General features: G+C 50.4%; 1 long non-coding RNA gene across 7 annotated transcripts in view; it reads right to left on the bottom strand.

The window, feature by feature from the left end:
* The window catches only part of LOC128930447 (uncharacterized), a 49,672-nt gene that overhangs the window by 24,755 nt on the left and 14,827 nt on the right, over nt 1-10,090 (bottom strand). For all 7 annotated transcript variants that reach the window (XR_013531081.1, XR_013531077.1, XR_013531078.1 and 4 more), the window contains exon 3: nt 5,074-5,188. This is a non-coding gene — a long non-coding RNA (uncharacterized LOC128930447). The remainder of the gene's footprint in view (nt 1-5,073; nt 5,189-10,090) is intronic.

Here is a 10,090-nt window from a genome sequence, read left to right as displayed (position 1 = left end):
TAGCTGGGACTACAGGCACGCCACCACACCCAGCTAATTTTTGTATTTTTAGTAAAGATAAGGTTTCACCATGTTGGCCAGGATGGTCTCGATCTCTTGACCATGTGATCTGCCCTCCTCGGCCTCCCAAAGTGCTGGGATTATAGGCATGAGCCGTGGCTCATTGCAGCCTCAACTTCCCAGGCTCAGATGACTCTCCCATCTCACAGTCCCAAGTAGCTGGGACTACAGGTGTGCACCACCATGCACGGCTCATTTTTTTGTATGTTTAGTAAAGACGGGATTTTACCATGTTGTGCAGGCTGGACTCAAACTCCTGGATTCAAGCAGTTCATCCACCTCGGCCTCCCAAAGTGCTGGGTTTATAGCATGAGCCCGGCCTAGTCATTTCTTTACGCTAGAACAGCGCAGTTCTTTCTTCTAGCAAGTGTGAATAGACTATAGACTACTGTAAAGTGCAGTCACCCTAATGATCTCACACTACGTTTTGCTTCCTTTTTTTTTGAGACGGAGTTTCGCTCTTGTTACCCAGGCTGGAGTGCAATGGCGCGATCTTGGCTCACCGCAACCTCCACCTTCTGGGTTCAGGCAATTCTCCTGCCTCAGCCTCCCAAGTAGCTGGGATTACAGGTGCGCACCACCATGCCCAGCTAATTTTTGTATTTTTAGTAGAGACAGCGTTTCACCTTGTTGACCAGGATGGTCAAGATCTCTTGACCTTGAGATCCACCTGCCTGTGCCTCCCAAAGTGCTGGCATTATAGGCGTGAGCCACCGCGCCCGGCCCACTACGTTTTACTTCTATCAAACCATATATTTGTCCCCATTAATCAACTTCTCCTCACCCCACTTTCCCCCAACCCTTTCCAGCCTCTGGCAACCACCAGTCTACTCTCTATCTTCATGAGATCCACTCTATTTTATTTTTATTTTTTAGAGATGGGGTCTCGCTATGTTGCCCAGGCTGGAGTGCAGTGGCTATTCACAGGCGCAATCCCGCTACTTATCAGCACGGGAGTTTTGACCTGTTCCGTTTCCAACCTGGGCCAGTTCACCCCTCCTTAGGCAAGCTGGTGGTCCCCCGCTCCCAGGAGGTCACCATATCAATGCCGAACTTAGTACAGACAACCGATCGGCATAGATCAAAGCCCAGAACTCCTGGGCTCAAGCAATCCTCCCACCTGAGCCTCCCGAGTAGCTGGGACTGCAGGCACATGCCACTGTGCCCGGCCAGATCTACTTTATTTTTATTTTTGAAACAGTTTTGCTCTTGTCACCCAGGCTGAAGTGCAATGGCTCAATCTCTGCTCACTGCAACCTCCGTCTCTCCAGTTCAAGGGATTCTCCTGCCTCAGCTTCCTGAGTAGCTGGGACTACAGGCGTGCACCACCGCACCCATCTAACTTTGTAGAGACGGGGTTTCTTAGTAGAGACGGGGTTTCTCCATGTTGATCAAGCTGGTCTCAAACTCCCAAAGTCACATGATCCACCCGCCTCAGCCTCTCAAAGTGCTGGGAATACAGGCATGAGCCACCGTGCATGTCTTATTTTTTTGAGACAGGATCTCACTCCGTCACGCAGGCTGGAGTGCGGTAGCTTGATTATAGATCCAGCTTCGAATTCCTGGGCTCAAGTATGATCCACTTCGTTAACATCCCAGACATAAAACCACACATTTACAGCCAACTCATCTTCAACAAAGGCACCAAGGACATACAGTAGGGGGCCAGGAGTGAGGGCTCGCACCTATAATCCCAGCACTTTGGGACACCAAAGCGGGTGGATCACCTGAGGTCAGGAGTTCAAGACCAGCCTGGCTGGGTTTTCATAGTGAAACCCCGTCTCTATGAAAAATACAAACACATGGTGGAGCATGCCTGTAGTCCCAGCTACTCGGGAGGCGGAGGCAGGAGAATCACTTGAACCCAGAAGGCGGAGGTTGCACCAAGACCATGCTACTGCACTCCAGCCTGGGCAACACAGCGAGACTCCGTCGCAAAAAAAAAAAAAATATATATATATAGTGGAGAAAGGACAGTTTCTTCAATAAAATACTGCTCAATAAAAATACAAAAATCAGCCAGGTGTGGTGGCAGGCATCTGTAGTCCCAGCTACTCAGGAGGCTGAGACAGAAGAATCACTTGAACTCAGGAGGTGGAGGCTGCAGTGAGCCGAGAACGCGCCACTAGTTTGCTATGTGCAGAAGAATGAAACTAAACTCCTGGCCGGGTGCAGGTGAAACTAAACTCACGCCTGTCATCCCAGCACTCTGGGAGGCTGAGGTGGATCACTTGAGGTCAGGAGTTTGAAACCAGACTGTCCAACATGGCGAAACCCTGTCTCTATTAAAAATACAAAATTAGCCGGGCATGGTGGTGCATGACTGTAATCCCAGCTACTCGGGAGACTGAGGCAGGAGAGTCACTTGAACCTGGGAGGCAGAGGTTGCAGTGAGCCAAGATCACGCCACTGCACTCCAGCCTGGGCAACAAGAGCAAAACTCCATCTCAAAAAAAACACAAAAAACAGAAACTAGACTCCTATCTCTCACCACATAAAAAAATCAAATCAAAATGGATTACAGACCTACATCTAAGATTTGAAATTGTGGGCCGGGCATAGTGGCTCACACCTGTAATCCCAGCACTTTGAGAGGCTGAGGTGGGTAGATCACGAGGTCAGGAATTCAAGACCAGCCTGGCCAACGTAGTGAAATGCTGTCTCTACTAAAAATACAGAAAGTAGCCAGGTGTAGTGGTGGGTACCTGTAGTCTCAGCTACTCAGGAAGCTGGGGCAGGACAATCGCTTGAACCCAGGAGGAGGAGGTGGCAGTGAGCCAAGACTGTGCCACTGCACTCCAGCCTGGGCAACAGAGGGAGACTATGTCTCAAAAAAAAGGGCGGGGGGGTGCCTAGGGGAGGAATAGCAGCGGGTCAGGGGATTGGGGAGGCATAGCATTAGGAGAAATACCTAATGTAGATGACAGGGTGGTGGATGCAGCAAACGATCACCATGGCACGTGTATACCTAGGTAACAAACCTGCACCATCTGCACATGTACCCCAGAACTTAAAGTATAATTTTAAAAAATAATTATATATATATATATATATATATATATATATTTGAACTTATGAAACTCCTAGAAGAAAACTTTGGAGGCCGGGCATGGTGGCTCATGCCTGTAATCCCAGCACTTTGGCACTTTGGGAGGTTGAGGCAGACAGACCACTTGAGTCCAGGAGTTTGAGACCAGCCTGGGCAACATGGTAAAACCCCATCTCTACAAAAATACAAAAACTGGCCCAGTCAAGGTTGCTCACACCTGTAAACCCAGCACTTTGGGAGGCCGAGGTGGGCGGATCATGAAGTTAGGAGTTCGAGACCAGCCTGACCAATATGGTGAAACCCTGTCTCTACTAAAAATACAAAAATTAGCCATCTGCGGTGGTGGGTGCCTGTAATTCCAGCTACTGGGGAGACTGAGACAAGAGAATCGCTTGAGCCTGGAAGGCAGAAGTTGCAATGAGCTGAGATTGAGCCACTGCACTACAGCCTGGGTGACAGAGTGAGACTCCATCTCAAAAAAAAAAAAAAGGCCAGGCACGGTGGCTCACGCCTATAATCCCAGCACTTTGGGAAGCCGAGGCGGGTGGATCACGAGGTCAAGAGATCGAGACCATCCTGGTCAACATGGTGAAACCCCATCTCTACTAAAAATACAAAAATTAGCTGGGCATGGTGGCGCGTGCCTGTAGTCCCAGCTACTCAGGAGGCTGAGGCAGGAGAATCGCCTGAACCCAGAAGGCGGAGGTTGCGGTAAGCCGAGATCGTGCCATTGCACTCCAGCCTGGGTAACAAGAGCAAAACTTTGCCTCAAAAAAAAGAAAGAAAGAAAGAAAACATTGGTAAAATGCTCGGATGTTGGTCTGGACAAAGATTTTTGTGCGTGTGAGGCCTCAAAAGCACAGGCAACAAAAGGAAAAATCAACACATGGGATGACATCAAGCCTTTTGTGTGTGTGTGTGTGAGTCAGGGTCTTGCTATATTACCCAGGCTGGCTTGGAACTTGTAGACTCAAGGGATCCTCTTGCCTCAGACTCCCAAGGACCTGGGACTACAAGCACATGCCACCACGCCCAGCTCAGAAACATGTTTTAAGAGCACCCAGGCACCTTCATCTCCAAACACTGCTTCCTGAGCCTCAAGGACCACCCTGTTCGATCAAAGACCGCAATATAATAATCGGACAATCAAATTAGATCCAAAACTCCAGAAGATCAACTCTCAGGCCTTGTTCAAAGTGGTGTCCTGAGCTCCAGGCTCCAGGAACAGTCGCCTGGGGTCTCTTGGTTGACCTGAGGTGGCGCAATCTGGACAAGTCGAGGAGGCAGGTCGACAGCGCCACCTGGAGGCCAGATGGCAAACAAAGGTGAAACCGGTTAATGAATGCAGGGCTTGGGGCTGGGGGCAGTGGCTCAGGCCTGCAATCACCACGTGGGGAGGCCTAGGCGGGCGAATCGAGCGGTCAGGAGATTGAGAGTATCCTGGCTAATGAAACCCTGTCTTTACTAAAAATACAAAAATTAGCCAGGTGTGCCTGTAGTCCCAGTTCGCTTGCACCCGGACGGTGGAGGTTGCAGTGAGCCGAGATTGCACTGCACTCCAGCCTGGGAGACAGAGCAATACTCTGTCTCAAGGACAATAATACTAGTTTTTGAAAATTTTTTTAAAAGGCCAGGAGCCATGACTCACACCTGTAATCAATCCCAGCACTTTGGGAGCTCGAGGCAGGCGGATCACCTGACATCAGGAGTTTGGGACCAGCCTGGCCAACATGGTGAAATCCTGTCTCTACCAAAAATACAAAAGTTAGCCAGACGTGGTGGTCCATGCCCGTAACCCCAGCTACTAGGGAGGCTGAGGCATGAGAATTTCTTGAACCGGGAGGCAGAGGTTACAATGAGCCAACATCACACCACCACTGCACTCCAGACTGTGCGACACAGTGAGCCCATGTCTCAAAAAAAAATTAAATCAATTGGAAAATCAAATTAGAATCGGAACTCACACACTTAGGTCCAGGGCCTTGTTCGAGGTAGTGTCAGGAACTCCAGGATCCAGGGGCCCTTGGTTGATCTGAGGTTGACGTCCGCGCAAGTCGAGAGGCAGGCTGACAGCGCCACCTGGAGGCCAGATGGCAAACAGCCTAAGGGTGAGACCACTTACCTTTTTTTTTTTTTTCTTCGCTCTTGCCGTCCAGCAGGAGTGCATTAGCGTGATCTCAGCTCACTGCAACCTCCGCCTCCCAGGTTCAAGAGATTCCCCTGCCTCAGTCTCTGAAATAGCTGGGATTACAGGGGCTTGCCACCACGCCCGGCTAATTTTGGTAATTTTAGCAGAGACGGGGTTTCACCATGTTGGCCAAGCTGGTCCAAAACTGCTGACCTCAGCTGGTCCACCTGCCTCGGCCTCCCACAGGCCTGGGATTACGCGCATTTTTTTGTTAATAATAATTTTTTTAAAAATCTAACTGGTTGAGGAATCCGTAACTTGAGGCAGGGCACAGGGGTGCGCGCCTGTAATCCCGGCACTTTGGGAGGCCAAGGCAGGTGGATCATGTGAGGTCAGGAGTTTGAGACCAGCCTGGCCAACATGGTAAAACTCCATCTCTACTAAAAATACAAAAATTGGCCACGCATGGTGGCACATTCCTGTAGTCCCACCTACTTGGGATCCCAGGAAGGAGAACTGCTTGAACCTGGGAGGCAGATACTGCAGTGAGCCGGGGTCGAACCACCGCACTCCAGCCTGGGCAACAGAGTGAGACTCTGTCTCAGAAATGAAGAAGAAAAAAAAACAAAGACAGAAGCAGTCTCCTCCTTCTCCTTCTTTTCCTTCCTCTCCCTCCTCCTCTTCTTTTGTTGTTGAGACAGGGTGTCACTGTTGCCCAGGCTGGAGTGCAGTGGCATGTCACCTCACTGCAACCTCGTGGATTCAAGCAGTTCTCCTGAGTCAGCCTCCTGAGTAGCCAGGACTACAGTCACCTACCACCATTCCTCACTAATTTTTGTGTTTTCAGTAGACATGGGGTTTCACCGCATTGGCCAGGCTGGTCTCCAACTCCTGATCTCAAGTGATCCACCCACCTTGGCCTCTAAAAGTGCTGGGATTACAGGCGCGAGCCACCGCACCCAACGTTTTTTGTTTGCGTAAGAGACAGGGTTTCAGCCAGGCGCAGTGTTGCTCTGTTGCTCAACGGTCTCAAACACCTGGCCTCAAAGGATCCAAGGGAGAGAGTTTCTAATCAGAAAAGTAAGAGTCAGGCTGGGCGTGCTGGCTTACACCTGTAATCCCAGCACTTTGGGAAGCCGAAGCTGGTGGGTCACTTGAGGTCAGGAGTTCGAGACCAACATGGTAAAACCCCGTCTCTATTAAAAATACAAAAATTAGCTGGGCATGGTGGTGGGGGTCTGTAATCCCAGCTACTCAGGAAGCCGAGAAAGAATTGCTTGAACCCGGGAGGTGGAGGCTGCAGTGAGCCAATATCAGGCCACTACATTCCAGCCTGGGTGACAGAGCAAGACTCCATCTCAAAAAAAAAAAGAAAAAGAAAAGTAATACTCATGGCTGGGTGCAGAGGCTCATAATCCCAGCACTTTGGGAGGCTGATGCGTGTGGATCACCTGAGGTCAGGAGTTCGAGACCAGCCTGGCTAACACGGTGGAATGCTGTTTCCACTAAAAATATAAAAATTAGCCGGGTGTGGTGGTGCACACCTGTAAGCTCAGCTGCTCAGGAGGCTGAGGCAGGAGTATCACTTGAACCTGGGAGGTAGAGGTTGCTGTGAGCTGAGATCATACCACTACACTCCAGCCTGGGCAACAAGAGAGAAACTCTGTCTCAAGAAAAAAAAGAAAGAAAGAAAGAAAAATGTAAGAGTCAGAATGGCTGGATTGCTTGTCTCATGTCACACAACTGTAAAAACGATGAGACTCAAAAATTCTGATTCCCGTCCAGTCACCCTTGCCATTTCCCTGAGGTGAGGACATGCCCCTGCTGGTTGAGACCTAGTTACCTTCGGCCACGTCCACCTCACCCCCACCCCACCCCCTCCTAAATCTCTGATCCAGGACAACAATCTCCAGGTCCTCGAACTTCAGACAGTCCAAAGTTCAGTTTGGTTCAAGATATTTAAACCATCTTTCCCCTCGCCCTCCCGCCCAGCCAGAGTGAGTTAGGTCCAGCTACTTCTGGAACAAAACAGTAAGTCCAAAGTCCAGGTAGGGACTGGGCAAGGTGGCTCATGCTTGTAATCCCAGCACTTTGGGAGGCCTAGGTGGGCAGATCACTTGAGGTCAGAAGTTCGAGACCACCCTGGGCAACATGGCAAGACCCCATCTTTTCAAAAATTAGGCGTGGTGACGCATGCCTGTAGTCCCAGCTACTTGGGAGGCTGAGGTGGGAGGATCACTTGAGCCCAGGAGGTGGAGGCTGCAGTGAGCTATGACCACACCACTGCACTCCAGCCTGGGCGACAGAGTAAGACTGCCTTTAAAAAAAAAATTAGGCAGGGCATGGTGGCAGGCGCCTGTAACCCCAGCTACTTGGGAAGGCTGAGGCAGGAGAATCGCTTGAATCTGGGAGGAGGAGGTTGTGGTGAACTGAGGAGCGCGCCACTGCACTCCAGCCTGGATGACAGAGTAAGACTCCATCCCCCTCAACACAAAAAAATACAAAAAATTAGCTGGGCATGGTGGCAGGCACCTATAATCCCAGCTACTCGATACTCAGGAGGCTGAAGCAGGAGAATCGCTTAAACCCGGGAGGTGGAGGTGGGAGTGACCCAAGATCGCACCACTGCACTCCAGCCTCAGCGACAGAGTGAGACTGTCTCTAAAAAAGGGAAAATAATTAAACGTAATTTAACAGAAAATATATTAAAAAGAAAAATCCAGACCAGGCACGGTGGCTCACGCCTGCGATCTCAGTACTTTGGATGGCCAAGGCAGGCAGATGATTTGAGTTCCTGATGAGCCTGGCAAACATGGTACAACCCCGTCTTTACTAACAATACAAAAATTAGCTGAGCGTGGTGGCACATGCCTGCAATCCCAGCTACTAGGGAGGCTGAGGCAGAATCACTTGAACCCGAGAGCCAGAGGTTGCAGTGAACAGAGATCGTGCCTCTGCACTCCAGCCTGGACGACAGAGCAAGACTCCGTCTCAAAAAAAATAAAACAAATTTTTTTAGACAGAGTTTTGCTTTGTCTCTAAATAAATGAAAATAAAAATAACACAGTAATAAACATAAAAATAAATTAGCCCAGCATGGTGCAAGCCTGTAGTCTCAGCTGCTCAGGAGGCTGAAGTGGGAAGATTGTTTGAGCCGAGGAGCTTGAGGCCACAGTCACGCCATTGCACTCCAGCCTGGGAGACAGAGCAAGACCCCATCTCTAACAAATAAATACATAGGAAAAGGACATGAATGTGTCCCTCTGGGAAGAGGTGGGTGCCTCAGAATCTCACAGGCGTTCCCAGCTATTACCGAGGTCACTGCATAAGCCCGGGGGCTCTCACTGCCTTCAGCTCCCTGTGGGAACTCCTGAGTCAAGGGCCACCCAGAGGGCTTCTCATGTGGTGCAGAGCTGGGCAGGGATGGGGAAGGGCAGCCTGGAAGCGAGACGCCAAGGTCCACAGGGATTCACTCAGCATGGCTTCTCAGGGAGGACCCCTTCAGACCTTGCTCTGAACCATTCATCCTGGTTCGGACCCAGCAGTGGAGGCAGAGAGTGGCCTTATTTTATTTGAGACAGAGTTTCACTCTGGTTGCCCAGGCTGGAGTACAATGGCGAGATCTCAGACCACTGCAATCTCCACCTCCCAGGTTCAAGCAATTCTCCTGCCTCAGCCTCCCGAGTAGCTGGGATTTCAGGCGTGCACCCCCACACCTAATTTTGTATTTTTAGTAGAGATGGGGTTTCTCCATGTTGGTCAGGCAGGCTGGTCTTGAACTCCTGGCCTCAGGTGATCCACCTGCCGCAGCCTCCCAAAGTGCTGGGATTACAGGCATGAGCCACCACACCCAGCTAATTTTTTTTTTTTGAGGTGGAGTTTTGCTCTTGTTGCCCAGGCTGGAGTGCAATGGCGTGATCTCAGCTCACTGCAACCTCCACCTCCCAGGTTCAAGTGATTCTCCTGCCTCAGCCCCCAGAGTGGCTGGGATTACAGGCACCTGACTACCACCATGCCTGGCTAATTTTGTGTTTTTAGTAGAGACGGGTTTCACCACATTGGCCAGGCTGGTCTTGAATTCCTGACCTCAGGTGATCCACCCACCTTAGTCTCCCAAAGTGCTGGGATTACAGGTGTGAGCCACCTCGCCCAGCCTTATTTATTTATTTTTTGAGTCAGGATCTCTGTCACCCAGGCTGGGTGCAGTGGCACGATTATAGCTCATTGCAACCTCAATCTCCTGGGGTCAAGCAATCCTCCAAACTTTGCCCAGCTGAGTAAAATATACCTACATTTGTAGGGCCGGGCACAGTGGCTCACACCTGTAATCCCAGCACTTTGGGAGGCCAAGGCGAGCAGAACACCTGAGGTTAGGACTTCAAGACTAACCTGACCAACATGGTGAAACCCCATCTCTTCTAAAAATACAAAATTACGGCTGGGCGCAGTGGCTCATGCCTGTAATCCTAGCACTTTGGGAGGCCGAGGTGGGTGGATCACCTGAGGTGAGGAGTTCAAGACCAGCCTGGCCATCACGGTGAAACCCCATCTTTAAAAATAAAAATACAAAATTCAAAATTAACTAGGCATGGTGGCACACGCCTGTATTCCCAGCTACTCAGAAGGCTGAGGCAGGAGCATTGCTATGTTACCTAGGCTGGTCTCCAATCCTTTAGCTCCACTGACCTTCCCACTTCAGCCTCCCAAAATGCTGAGATTACAGTGTGAACCACAGTGCCCGTGTTTTTTGTTTTGATTTTTGTGAGACAAAGTCTCACTCTGTCACCCAGGCTGGAGTGCAGAGGTGCGATCTCAGCTCACTGCAACCTCTACCTCCCAGGTTCAGGCGATTT

This window comes from Callithrix jacchus, chromosome 22 (assembly GCF_049354715.1).
Source record: "Callithrix jacchus isolate 240 chromosome 22, calJac240_pri, whole genome shotgun sequence".
Classification (NCBI taxonomy): Eukaryota; Metazoa; Chordata; class Mammalia; order Primates; family Cebidae; genus Callithrix; species Callithrix jacchus.
Note: the sequence above shows the minus strand (reverse complement) of the source record. Positions and strands in the feature narration are given on the sequence as shown.